The sequence below is a fragment of the Gracilinanus agilis genome, chromosome 2 (genome assembly GCF_016433145.1).
Source record: "Gracilinanus agilis isolate LMUSP501 chromosome 2, AgileGrace, whole genome shotgun sequence".
Taxonomy (NCBI): Eukaryota; Metazoa; Chordata; class Mammalia; order Didelphimorphia; family Didelphidae; genus Gracilinanus; species Gracilinanus agilis.
Window position 1 is genome coordinate 77,344,931 of NC_058131.1, and position 15,299 is coordinate 77,360,229.

The following is a 15,299-nucleotide window of genomic DNA, read 5'->3' on the forward strand; positions in this document are numbered from 1 at the left end:
TCTTGTATTGATAATACATAGTAAAAATGGGCTTCTACATAGTATGTATAGTGTAAAATGATATCTAATGATGAATTAGCTAGAAAGATACCTGTTAGACTTCCAATTGTAAAGAGGAGAATGAACCCTAAAGCTCAGAGTATTGTGGGTGATCATTGGATATTACCTCCAAGAAATGTCACCAATCAACTGAATACTTTAACTCTTGTAGGTCTAGAAATAATTGTAGTTTCAGAAGTAAAGAAAGCTCGAGTGTCAACATCCAGGCCTAATTAGAAACAAGAGTAGAATGAAGCATGGCCAGCCTAGGCTACCCACTAAAATGGAGGCACAGAAAGGAACTCACCAATGGGAAAGTGGGGCCAGCATGAGAGAGTCATATTATAGGACAAAAAGATGTAGGTATTGAGAGAAATTCCAAAGTGAGAAGTCAGCTAAATCTTCATGGTCCAGTGAGTTGAAAGCAGAGCTCAGGAGGGAATGGAAATATGGAAGGTCTTCTTCCACGGTGTTTTCCAACATTGATTATGGCTGTGTGGAAGAGTGGAGGAAAGGGCCCAGTTCACTTGCTCAGTGCTTTGAAAGCCAAGCATAGAGATGGGAGATCCTGAGTTAAAGTCTAGCTTTAGATACTTTTTAGCTATATGATCCTGAGCAAGTCATTTAACTCCCATTGCGTAGCCCTTACCACTCTTCTGCCTTGGAACCAAAATGTAGTATTGACTTCAAGATGGAGGGTAAAGGTTTAAAAAATACTGCTGGGAGGTTCAGGATAAAAGCAGGCCTCTGACAATAAATGCTGTGCTCCATATGGCATCATTCTGCCTTACAATTTTCAGTTCCACTATATATAGAAGAAGAATGACTGAATTTTCATTTGGAGTCTACCTTTGGGATGCTTGCATGGTATGCATGAAATGAGAAGAAAGGCATCATGAATCAGTTAGGGAAATGAAACCTGCTTTGCTTGCTTTGAACTTAACACCAGGATGCTGCTAGACTCTTAATGGCTGTGTCTGGGTATCTTCGTAAATTCAGAATTATGATTTCATTAGAAGGAGCTCTCCTTCCACGAAGGCAAGGCAAAACCAGTCAATTTCTTCTTAGCAAATAACAAGAATGCTAACTAAAACATGAATAATAATAACATAATATATACATTAATACATACATTTAGATATTCATGGAATTAATTTTTGTAAGAACATTCCTCTTCCTGCCACACCCAAACCCTAGTAAAATATAACCAACTAAAAGAGAAAGATTTTTTTTGGTCCTGGACCCCCCCAGTATAACAACTGTCAAATGAGTTTTAATTTTAAAATATTTATTCTCTTAAAGTGAAGTGAGAAGCTTGTTTGATAGACTTAGGACAATTAAATTGAGAGAAACTAGATCATCTAATTACCCTTTAGTTATGGCTCCCCAAATAATGGGTCTATGGTATGCATCTCCTTATTGATTCAATTCTGCTTTACATTGGAACAAAATAAAACAGTAATAAACAGATCTCTCTCCCTGGGGCCTTTAACAATGCTGATCACTGACATTGTGCAGGATGTAGAACAGGCTTAAAGCAACCATAGCCTTTAGCAGCTCTTCATATAACATGCTAATAAAAGTTACTTGCTCATTGATGGCATAACAAATATCATACTCTCCATCCTATTTGTGCATACAATTTTGTACTCACTTTTAAATGTTTCTTCACTCGAGAAGCACAAATCTTGCTAGTTCATATTCCCATACACAGTAAACTCCAGTGGCTCCTTATGATGTCCAAGAACAACTATAAAATCTTCTATTTGGCATTCAAAAACAATTAGATGGCACAACAAATAGTGTTAGGGCTGGAATCATTAAGACATTAGTTTAAATTCATACTTCAGTAATTATAAACTGTTACCCCATGCATCACTTACCCTCTCTATACCTCTGTTTCCTTAACTATAAAATGGTACAATAACAATATAAACCTTCCTGAAATGCTTTGAGGGATAAGATTGTTAAATAATTAACACATACCTAGAAGTCCCTTTACACCAGTCTACTTTGCTGTTCCTCAATCAAAGAACTCTACCTCTCAACTCTTGGAATTTTAATTGGATGTTCCCTGTTCCGAGAATTATTTCATCCTCATCTTTGTCTTATGGCTTCCTTCAAGCTTCTGCTAAATTCCTAGCATCTACAATAAAGGCTTTACTGATATCCCTCAATGCCAGGAATACTTCTGCTTATTATCTTCAATTTATCCTGTTTTCCTAAAAATCTTGTTTGCACAAGTCTCCCACAATAGAATTCCCTCCTTAAGAGCACTGACTGTCTTTTCTCTGTTTTTATATTCTCAATTCTTAGCACAATGACTTTTTTTTGGTTATTTAGTCATTTTCAGTTATTTCTGACTCTCCATGAATTGATTTGGAGTTTTCTTGGCAGAGATACAGCTTATTTTAAAGATGAAAAAACTGAGGCAAATAGGATTAAGTGATTTGTTTAGGTTCACAAAGCTAATAAGTGTCTGGACCAGATTTGAACTCAGGAAGATGAGTCTTCCTAATTCCAGCCCCCACTCTCTATCTACTGTGCCACTTTATGTTCCTAATATCTGACATTTTATTTTCTAATTTATGGGCTTTAATTACCCTCAGGTTATTACCCATTATTCACCTTCACATCTCTATGGCCTACCAAACTCTTATTTGCTCTTCTTCCCAAAACTATCTCTTACCTTGAGGCTTCCCTCAGTCTACTCCCTTTATTTAGAGAAATTTCCTTCTTTTTCTTTGGCTCTTAAATTTCCTAGTTTCCTTCAGTCTGGCTAAGTACAAACTCTTCAGAAAAGGCTTTCCTAACCCAACTACTCCTGGAAACCCACTACTTCATACTTTGGTTTACTTTATACAGGTTGGTGTCTTTATAATAGGCACTTACTGAATATTTGATTGATTGATTAATTCTAAGGTAGTCAATTCATCCTATATGTCTTCATATTAATTTTTCCTGATTTATATATCTCTTGATACTGGTTATATTCTCAATCAATAAATTAACAAGTATTTATGGAATTACTATATGTTAATACTTGAAAATACAAGTCACATTTTACCTTCTTCAAGAAACTTCTTAATTGCTCCCACCTGATAGGGAGTTCAACTCCTATCTACTCATATTTTTTTGTATGTATCTTAACATTTACATCATCTCCTATGTTATTATGTATGCTCTTTGATAGCATAGACTGTTTTTTTCTTTATTTTGGATCCTGTCATAAAATCTGGAATTTAGTAAGCATTTAAAAATGTTCAGTGGGGCTATTTGGAACTGTGCCCAAAGGACTATAAAACTGTGCATACCCTTTGATCATGGAATATCACTACTGCTTCGGTATACTAAGAAAATCATAAAAAGGAGAAAAGACTTACTTATACAAAAGTATTTAGAGCAGCTCTTTGTGTGGTGATAAAAAATAGAAATGGAGGGGATGTCCATCAATTGGGGAATGGCTGAAAAAAATGGGGTATATGATGGTGATGGAATACTGTTATGATTTTTATAAGAAATGATAAACAGGATGATTTGAGAAAAGGCTCCAAAGATCTACATGAACTGGTGCAGAATAAAATAAAGAGAATTGGGAGAACATTGTGCACAGTGACAGCAATATTATAGGATGATCAACTGTGAAGGACAACTACTCTCAGCAATTAATTGATTTAGGACAATTCTGAATGACGTATGATGACGAATGTTATTTACCTCCAGGGAAAGAATTATTAAAGTGAGATACAAATCAAAGCATACTGAATTTCACATTAGTTTAATTGCAGTTTTATTTTGGTGTTTTGGTTCTATATGAGTATTCTCTTACAGCAGTGACCAATATGGAAATATGTTTTGCATGATAATACATGTATAACCTAGAACATATTGCTTGCCACCTCCTTCAGGGGGGAGAGAAGGTAGGGAAGGAGACAGTTTGGATCTTATAACTTCAGAAAATATATGTTGAAAATTGCTATTATATTTAATTTGAAAAATAAAATATCTTTGCATAAAAATAAAATAAATAAATGCTCAATGTCTGACTCTAAGTCTTATAATGTCTCTTGACAAGTATTTCATTACCTCTGGGGATAAAAAGACCTTTAATGTAGATGACCTCTGATATCCATCTCAGTTAACAATCTTTTATCCCATGATTCCTTTTATAGAATACTTTAATGTTGACCTATCCTTTTTCAGAATCTAACAAGTTCTCACTTGATTCCTATAAGAACACCATAAAATTGGTAAAGCAAATATTGCTGTAATGAACAGGAAATCAAGTTCCCAAGGACACAAGGTGATATAGAATTAGTTGATAATAGTCTTGTTATTGTCAAAGTCAGTACTTGTTACTCCAAGCTCAGTGTGCTGGGAATTAAGCCCTGGTCATAATTTGATGTTATTCTTCCCCAGAAAACCTAGTTCTAAGTGTATTAATTGCCCCAACTCAATGCAGATGAAGAAAATTAATGAAGAATTATAATAATTTCTATAGAAAACCTCCCAAACACACATTTCAAAGGTGAGCCAGCTTCCAGGTGAATGTAAATAAATTCCTAAAATAACTTAGTCGCAGACCTCAAGGCATATCCCTGGCATGGCTTTTATTAGATGCAGGATGGAGATCTGTTCCTCATTTACCTGCAAATAACTTTCTTAGGTAAGGGAAACTGGCAAACTTTAACTAACTATTGAACTTTGCCCCAACATGGTTGGGGAAGGCTTGTGCTGACATCTTCCTTGTGAGACTCCACTCTTCTATGTGATGACATAATGAGAGAGGATTTAAAGTCTCTATTTGTACATTCTATCTCAAACAATCTGCCAATGGGGACTGTCACTGGAGGTCCTAACATCAGGTTGTCAGGTCAGTGAGAAAGAAGACAACACTCTCTTTATAATCAAGAGATAGGAGTCACTTGTATTCTTTTCATTTAGGAGGTTGGTAAGAAAACTATCCTTTGATCTGCTAATAGACAATGTCATTCCTGGAGAAATGACCCCATTATTCTTTATTTGACAAAAATATGAAAGTTAGAGAGAAAATAGTATGGCATTCTCAAATCCCATATTAGTTCAGTGAAGGATATCTTTTGGAGGAAAGTAGGGAAATAGTTACATATTTCTCAAATCACACAGTAGAATCTACCTATACACAAGATAAAACCTGGGCAGTCACATGAGAACAAACTGACCCCCAAAATGCCTTTGGAATAGCATTATTACCCATGAGACAACAAATGAAATGGTCCTGGATATCAAATTCTTTGCAAAGCTCTGACATCATTGCTAAATTTCTTCAAGGGAGATCAATGAGTGCCTTGTTAGCTAATCTGTCCTTTTCATCTGAAACATTATGCAAGGTGGGAAAAGATACTAAGGGATTTGGGGTCCCTAAAAAGTACTGATGCCTAGAAGCTTTTGATTTTTTTGTGGTAAGTTGTTTGTCAAATGCATCATATTGCTTCCTGTGCATAGAATATGTACAGGACACATTTGTTGTTGTATGTCGGGGGAGGTGGGAAAGGGAAGAGAAGGAAAGGCAAAGAAAGAAAATTATAATGATTACTTTTAATTGGGCCAGACTTGATATGCAGCTATGATAATTCATTACATTAGCCCCAGAGGATGTCACTGTGCTCAGTACAAAGAAATTCAACATCCTTGAAGAATTCAGCCTACTCCCTCAAAGTCCTCCAGTTCAGAACCCACAGACAAAGCTAATTGAGCTCTACAGAATACTTCATTTCCTAGAGGCTTTTGTAAAGCTGATCAAATTCTTGACAAATATTAAATTCTTAAAAAATTACTATTGAATGATTGACCCCAAATGAAGGGGATATTCTCCCTTTCATTGCTGCCTCTTTGGACAATTCTAGATTAAGTTCAATATGTCAGATACTAGAGTCTTTTTCAAATTCCCTCAGTTAATTATGCTTTATGGTTCAACTCCTTTGCCTTAAATTTCATATATACATAGTTAATATGTACTTTCCCAAAGTAGAATATTACTTCTTCAGAATATGAAGTGATCCTACATTTACCTCTACTTTCCTTCCTTCCTTCCTTCCTTCCTTTCTTTCTTTCTTCCTTCCTTCCTTCCTTCCTTCAAATACAATGTTCCCTATGGGCAAGGAATTTCTCCTTTTTTCTTTTGTTTCCCATCACTTTTTAGTTCTGGCCACAACATGTATAATAAATACTTTATATTTCTTCATTTTCCCAATCATCATTGTCATCATCATCATAATCATCATCATCATCATCATCATCTCTCCCTTTCTCCTTTCTTACCCTTCCTCTCTTTCCTTCCCCCTCCCTTTGCCCCAACCTCTCTCTCTCTCTATCTCTCTCTCTCTCTCCTATGCTCTGCTCTCCTCTCATCTGTTCCTTTCTTGATACATCATATAAATATATGAAGTTGTGGTGAAATAAAATTAGAAGAAAAGACCTAATAACTGAGGCAGACACAAAGGACTTTAAAAACAGAAGTATTTCAACTAAATATTGAAGGAAAACAGAATTTCAAGAGGCCAAGTTGAAAGGGAAGAATGAAATTGAGCTATCCAAAATAGATTACATTACTACAATATGACAAACTACAGATTACTAACATTGGAGAGCATCTATTTGTACCACTAACAGAGGAAAACTGGATAAAGTAAATTATCTAATATTAAACTTATTTCTTCATCTGTAAATTGGTGAAATAGTATAGTATTTACTTCACAGGATTGTTATGAGGAAAGTATTTTGTAATTTTAAAAAACATGATGAGAAATGATAATCACTGAAGAATATGTAATAGTTTTCAATTAAATATTGTTTTAAAGTTTGCAAAGTGCTTAATAAATATCATTTCATTTTATTTTCACAACAAGTCTGGAAGGTAGATGTTGTTATCATCCTTATTTTATGGATGAGAAAACTGAGAAAGAGAAGTGAAGTGACTTGTCTAAGGATATACAGCTAATGTCTGAGATCACATTTGAATTCAGGTTTTCCTGACCCAGTTCTAATCTTCTGTCCACTGTACCACTAAACTGTAGTAGATAGAAGTAGGTCAATAAAGGGAGAGGGAATAGAAGGAAGAATAGCATCAACAGTGGTTAGTTTTAGTGGAAAGAATAGTGAACCTGAGGTAAGGAAACAAGGTTTCAAGTCTCATTTCAGGTACTAATGTATTACACTGGGCAAGTCTCTCTCAGAGCCTCAGTTTTGTCATTTTTTTATCTGTAAATTAATTTAAAATATATATCCTATCTACCTCTCAATTTTCTTCTCAAGGAAAGAATTTGGAATAACTCAACCTGTTAGATAAAAGTTGTTGCTGACATTTTTTGGCCTTCAGTTTTGAAGAGGGCCAATGACATCACAGGGTGACATCTTGACTTGTGTATGAATTAGATTCAAGTGAAGTAGAGTTGCACAAAATCTTCAGCCTCATTCACTCTTCCAGAGTCATCAAGGCTCAGTAGCAAGAAAAAAATCAGAATGACTGGGGATGGCCCAGAATACAGTGGAAGTCCTCAGCATCTCAAATATTTAACCATGTTCTAAGCACCCTATAGCATCTGCTTCACCAATATTCATGGCCATTAGAACAAATTGTTTTCATTTACCCATTAAACCTGGAGGAAAATCTTCACATTCTTGGATAGACAACCTCCCAAATCATTGATGGGTTCTCACTGAGTAATCTTAAGCTGGGATTTTATTTTTTGTAATAACAAAATATATTACTGGCTTCTCAAAAATTGGTAGGGATACTGCAGGATATGCAGGATTCTTTTTGAACACCAGGCCACACCTCCCCTACCTACAAGTATATACACACAGCAAAGAGGCAATCATCTAGGTATCTGCTATTTATCATTTTATCTAATAGCAACCCTGGTGTGAGAACTTGCCAAGCCCTTTTCAGGGATGCTCATTCACCTTTGGTATCCAACTCTCACCTTTGACTCCAAGAAGTTGTAGCATGTTCAGCAGTCACCTAACTTTAAAACTACATCAATAGAGGGCTTATAAAAAGTAGGAGGATTTTTTTTCTATACAATAAAAATGATCTCCTTCTTACTTGAAAAATTGTGGTAATAATCAAATTAAATATATATGTCTATATTCACACATACATTTATATGTACAAGTGCATGCATATGTATAACACATACATTATGCTTTAAAGTAATGAAATACTATAAAAGTGCTACTTATTATTATTAATCCCATTTTCAAAAAAAGGCAAAACTGATAGAAACTAGAATAGAAATGGAAAATAAAAGTCAAAGAAGAAAGATTTGCCTTTGAGGAAAATTCTCAACAATGAAGGGCAAGCCAAGAAGCTATTAAGAAGGGATCTTAGAAACCTGGATATTAACATTAATGCTCTAGCATTAGCAGAATGCCTTACCCAAAGCAAGCACTTGATAAATGTTTGATGAATTAATAAAAGCTTGATAGAAAAAAGTAAAGTTGGTGAAAGAAATCTGTAAGTTAACATCCATTATGAACAGAGAAAAATGTGACTTAATGGCCCAAAATATTTACTCTTGTCCTTGTGGTCATTTCTCATTAATTAAAAAAAGAAGTGACAGCCACATCCCAGGCTTTTACTGTGCTTTGTTAAGAATATAACTTGAATAGATGGCCTTAACTATTTTCTTGTCATACACCATTTTGGCAGTGTGATGAAGCCTATGAACCCCTTCTCAGAAGGATCTTTGGAATACATAAAATAAAGAATGTAGACTAAAAAGGTAAAAAGATAAAATGAAATCACTATCCAGTACCTATCTGTCAATATCTACACATTTCTCTACTTCTGTTGATTCATCTCTATACATCATCTATCTCTAGTTTTTCTCTCTCCCTCTATCTGTCCAACTATCTATCTATGTGTCTGTTTATCTATCTATCCATCTCTCTCTCTCTCTCTCTCTCTCTCTCTATCTATCTATCTATCTATCTATCTATCTATCTATCTATCTATCTGATTCCCTACATACCCCATGTTAAGAACTCCTAATATGGAGTACTGTGGTCAATCCATGCTGCCACATTCCATAAAAATCATTGATCAGTTGGCGAGTATCCAGTGAAAAGTGATCAGAATACTGGAAGAATTTACCTTCGTTTCATAAGAGGATCAGAGACTCCGAGAGTTGTGAATGACCTCAGTAACCATCTAGTTTAATCCATATGTGAAATGAATACACTCTATGACATACCTGGCAGCTAATTTTAATAATAAAATTGTGACCTCTTTAGAGTAGATTTTGTTCTTTGGTCTATTTAATATCCTGAATATATAAAAAATTTTAAAAAAATCAAGTAGTCCCATCTCTTCTTAAGGCCCTGAGGAAATGTATCCCACCATATTTCAAAATAGTATGTTACATTTTGAGATAATGCTAATTTTAGGAATTATTGAATTTCTGTGTAACTATCATTCTCCTGTTCAAAGAAGGTGGAGAACATGTGAATGTATCATCTCTACTTACTGCCTTTTGTCAGTTTTCATTGTCCTATACATTACAGCAAAGATCCAATTTCTTTTTTGATCCACCTTTTTCTCTTGATATAGTAGCTAGGAATATTTCCACTGATGGTTTCACTATACTTATAGGGAGTTTATCTTTATCTTTAACTATCTTTATCTGCCTTTATCTATCTTTAACTACAGGATGTAGCCTAGAAGGGGGATTAGACTGGGTCTTCTTCATCCCAAAAGTCAGAACAAGAAGTAATGTAGCTGTTGGTTAAACATAGGCACAATTAATTTTAATGTATGGGAAAAGCAAAATAAAAAGTAACAAAACCTTCTTAATTTTTTTCTGTCCAAAAGAAGATGAGGCTTTTGTCATATTGCCCTTATTTGAAGTCTTTGGGCAAAGATTAGATAACTACTGCTAATACTGTTATAGAGGGGAGTCAGTAAAGGTAGATGAGAGGCTAAGTGGTTAACCTCTGAGTTCTCTTCCAACATTGCGATTCTGTTGTCAGGCACTGCAGCTTGAAAAAAAAAAACAAAAAAACATTATTTAAAAAGAGACTACCCCTGGGCAACAGGGTAGCTCAGTGGATTGAGAGTAAGGCCCAAAGACACTCAATCCTAGGTTCCTATCCTAGGTTCAAATCCAGCCTCAGACGCTTCCCAGCTGTATGACCCTGGGGAACTCACTTAACCCCCATTGTCCACCCTTACCACTCCTCCACCAAGGAGCCAATACACCGAAGTTAAGGGTTTAGAAAAAAGAGAGAGACTACCACTACTGTCCAACATGTCCAATATTCTCCCAAACATGTGTTTTAACCTAATTTGTTTTCCAGTTTCTTCTTCTTCTCTGGGGTAAAAAAAATACATTGTGCTGCCTAAAGCAATACCTAACTACTTGGCAGTAACAGTTTCAGTATAAATTAATACATTAGTTTCTTGATTTTCAAAGCAGTCTCTTCTGAATTTGTTCAGACATTACTCAATTACCCTGTCCTGAAGAAATCCTGTTTTAGTTTTTGTTTGCTCCAGACCTGTGACATTGTTAGTGCAGAGAATTGTCAAAATGGAATTTCTGTCCGTTATTTTTATTGTTCAGTCATTTCCATTGTGTATGACTCTTTGCAACCCCATTTGGGCTTTTCTTGGCAAGCATACTGAAGTGGCTTGCCATTTTCTCCTCTAGCCAATTTTATAGATGAAGAAATCAAGGTATATAGAGTTAAGTGATCTGCCCAAAGTCGCATAGCTGGAAAGTTTCTGAGGGCAAATTTGAACTCAAGTCTTCCTGATTCCAGGCCGGGCACTCTATCCTCTACATCAGTGATGGGCAAACTTTTTAAAGAGGGAGCCAAAGGAAAGGAAATGCTCACCTGTAAGTCTGTTTCTAAGGCAACTCTTTCAAAGTTTCATTGTATTGTATCCTACTCCTTGTATTTGTCAGATTAGGAATGATGTCACATGGCTAGATAGAACATTTCAGGGGACCACATCTGGCCTACAGGTCGTTGTTTGCCCATCACTGCTCTACACTATCAAGCTGTCCTTCTTTCCATATATCCACAACTCATCTGGAACATGGTTTTAGAGCATTTATTGGTACATTAAGGGGGTAAGTTATTATTCTGGGTTTATGAAATCTTTTATGTACTAGAGATAGCATTTGAACCCTTTGCTTCCTAATTCCAATGACAGCTTTCTTTCTATTATGCTACACTGTCTTGAATCCCTTGGATATTATGTGAAAATTCAAGTTCTGTTCCTGTAAAGCTACTGGAAGCCCCAAGAAGACTGACTAATGCTAATCCTAGCAAAATAGTTACCAGAAATCAGGCAGATATGAAAGTCTAGAACCATAGACAATCACAGATTTAAAACTGGAAGGAACCTTTTAAGGCCTTCTAGTCCATCTCTTTCATTTTTCATGAGAGGAAATAAGGCCAAGAAATGTTAACTTGTCAGGGGTCACACAGTTAAGGTCTGAGAAAAGATTTGAAGGCAAGTCTTCCTGATTATGAGTATAATATTCCATCTATTGGACCATTCTTCCTCTCTAACAAAGAAAGTCATCTGGTCTTCTATTTTAAGGTTAATAAGGAAAATGCAAGATTTTGGCTGGCCAAGTCATCCAATTTTCTTGTCAGACCTCAGGAGATTCCCTAGATTTTTATCTGTTTTTCTTGTTATCTGGATCCTTGTGGCTTTGTCACATCCTGTGGCTTGATCAATTCCAAAAGTTGACAAGCTATTAAGAATAAAATCATTTGACCAATTCAGTGCCTCCTTATACTCAATGTCAAAGTTTCCTTCCAGACTAAGAGCAGCCAAAATTGCAGACCACCTATTACTGCAAAAAAAAATTTACCTGTAAGGAACAAACTTGATCAAATATATTTTTGTGTTTTGATCTAAGGCATTTTATTGGGGGTAGCTGGGTGGCTCAGTGGATTGAGAGCCAGGCCCAGAGACAGGAGGTCCTAGGTTCAAATCTGGCCTCAGACACTTTCTACCAGTGTGACCCTGGACAGGTCACTTAACCCTCATTGCCTAGCCCTTACCACTCTTCTGCCTTGGAGTCAATACACAGTATTGGTTCTAAGACAGAAGGTAAGGGTTAAAAAAAAGACATTTTATTTCCATGACATGAAGAGGAAAGAGTAGGTACTAAACTGCAACAAACAGGAGCTTTAAAAATGTTGGGTTTTTCCAAAATTCTGTTTTTAAAAAGCCATACTTTAAGCTGGATACAAGAGCCAATGTGCCTGGCCTTGAAACCAGGTTCATAAATAATTTCAAGATTTGCTTTAGAAATACCCTGTTTATCACAATTCTTCAAGAATGGCTTGTTTGCCTCATTCAATTGCTGTGGATCGCCACAATAGCAACTTCAGCATAACTAGAGTTCCATCTCATAGGAGATCTCAAAGATTTTGCCAAACACTTCACTAAAATCTATATACTTCATGTATCATATCCCTTGATTTTTCAGTCTAATCACATTGGAGGGGAGAAGGAAATGTATTTTTTCTATCATGGCCATTCAACAATGAGTCCACATTACTTATAGATGTTTACCACTTTCCTTCTAAAATTCTCATCAACTAATTGATAAATTAAAATAAAATATAATGAAATAAAAATAAAATGAAAATAAAAATACTTTTATTTTAGTTTTCAAATTTTTTTCTTGGAAAAAGTAAAAAGCTGGTTGCCTACAATCTGAAAAATTACTTTAAAATAAAGAAAATTATTTATCCTTCAGTTGCCATTCAATGATCTTTGTATCCACCAGGATTTTTGAAACATTCCTTGAAATAAGATCTGGAGACTCCCCCAAATTAAAATAAATAAACCAAAGATGGTTCCTGCTCTCAAGCTGCTCACAGTCTAAAGGTGAAGACAATATGTAAGTAACTAGGTACACACTAGATATATAAGGATATACATAAAAGAGGGAATCTGAGAGAAGATATGTGCATTGAAAGAAACCCAAGAAACTTCTTTTAGAATGCGGGATTTTAGCTAAGTCTTGAGAAAAAAAAAAAAAAAACAGAAGGGAATGAGGAGAGAGAGAATTCCAGGCATTGGTGGTAGATAGCCAATGAGAATGCAAAGAGTTAGAAAGAGGAATGTCTTGTGGATAGAACAGCAAAGCATCCAGTATTACAGGATATCTGGCTGAAGTGTAATAAGTTATGAGAGGACCGAAAAAGAGGAGTCAGTCCATTTTTGAAGAGCATTTAATGCCAAATAGAATATTTTTTTCTTTATCTTGGAAATTATAGGGAGTCACAGTTTAATGAAAAGAAGGGTAGCCTGGTCAGTCCTTCCCTCTAAGAAAACCATTTTGACCTCTGAGGAGAGGATAACACGAACAGATTCTTTATGTGGAAGACTATTATCTGAAATGAGGATTTTTACTAGGGTGTGTGCAGGGTAAGAGGAGAAAAGGTGATATGTATAAAGGTGTTTTTTTTTTTTGAAAGTTAGAATAAGTGTACTTAAACTAGCTTTACATTTTCATTTACAACCATTTACACCTCAAAAACTGACAAAGACTAAATGTCAAGGCTTTCCTTTCCACATTGAGCAGTGGCCGCAGCAGCCTTTATAGACATCCCCAAGAAAGCATAGGCTTGATAACATGTTGCTATATGTTCATATCCAGCTTTTATCTTTAATGTATTTCTCTTTCTATATACAATTTTACTCAGGAAAAATTTAATATTTCATGATAGCCTCAGAACATTATGGAAAGGACATTATTCTTTAAAAGAAGGACTTTTTTCATTAGCACCATTACCATTATTTCATCACCACCCCCATCATCATCAATAATACTCTGGTGTGAAGTTGATCTGATGATTTCTGATCATTTAAGTTCCCATATGATTATTTTTTAAACCCTTACCTTCCATCTTAGCATCAATACTACGAACTGGTTCCAAGGCAGAAGAGTGTTAAGGGCTAGGAAATAGGAATTAAGTGACTTGCCCAAGGTCACATAGGTAGCAAGTAGCTGGTGCCAGATTTGAACCTAGAATCTCCAGTCTATAGGCCTGGATCTCAATCCATTGAATCAACTAGCTGCCTTTCCATACCATTCTTAATGACATTGCAGAATAAAATATATGAACCAATAATGGAGTAAAGGCTGTCCATGTAAGGAATAGACAGCACATTGTAAAGGATGAACCCCTTTTAGATTTTGATTGGCTCACTTTTTACCTCTAAAAGATTATAAGACTTTGCATGGCTCAGACTCTGAGTAACTAATTAAAGGATTATAAATGATATATAAAAATGTTGATAACATTCACTTTTAGAAGGTCTAAAAACTTTCCTCTATCAATTTTATGGAATTACTCAACTAATAACCATTATTTAGTTGAAGCCACACTCCTGAGGCCCTTTATAAAGGAAGTATGTCAAGGCTGATCCAATATACTCTCTTAAGAGTCACTCAAAGGGAAGTAGAAATTTAAAAAATAGAGATAACTATAGAGAAATATCTCTACTCTTAAGAGCAAATTGCTGTTCACCTTTGAGCTTCTTCTAAAGTATGCATATGATGGTGGAAGTAGAGAGGATTTCTCCTACTGCTCATTCATTGAAAAACTGGAAATGATTTCTTGAAGAGGAGCAACTTATCTAACAAGAGATATCTTATCCGACATTAAACTGCAGAGAAAATGAGGCCCCAAAACTCCAGTAAAATGTCTACTCATACTTTGCAGAGATTTTATACCCAGAAAAGAACTGTGAGGACATCATAAAAAGAGAAAATCAATCATGACTCTACTATGATGGAGGTATGAAATGCTTTGTGTGTGTGTGTGTGTATACACATACCTGTATGTACATATTTATATGTGTACCTATAAGTGTTTTTGCCCATGTGTATATATGGATAGACAGACAGAGATAAATGATTAGATAGACAGACAGATAGATAGATAGATAGATAGATAGATAGATGGATGGATGGATGGATGGATAAATGAATGATTAGATAGATGGATGGATGGATAGATGACTCTCTAATGGTTTATACCTAGTGACATTGTATATAAATACAGGACTTTATGGAATTCTGTCTCATTAAAATCTAATTCATATGTGTAAGTTAGGACATCACTATCATGATGTCATGGCCTTCAAAAAAAAGGGCAAGCAACAGCAACAGCAATTATGAAATGGTGCATTCTAAGTTTTTTTTTTTAATTTTGGGGGGTGGATATTTTGGTTTTATGCATGA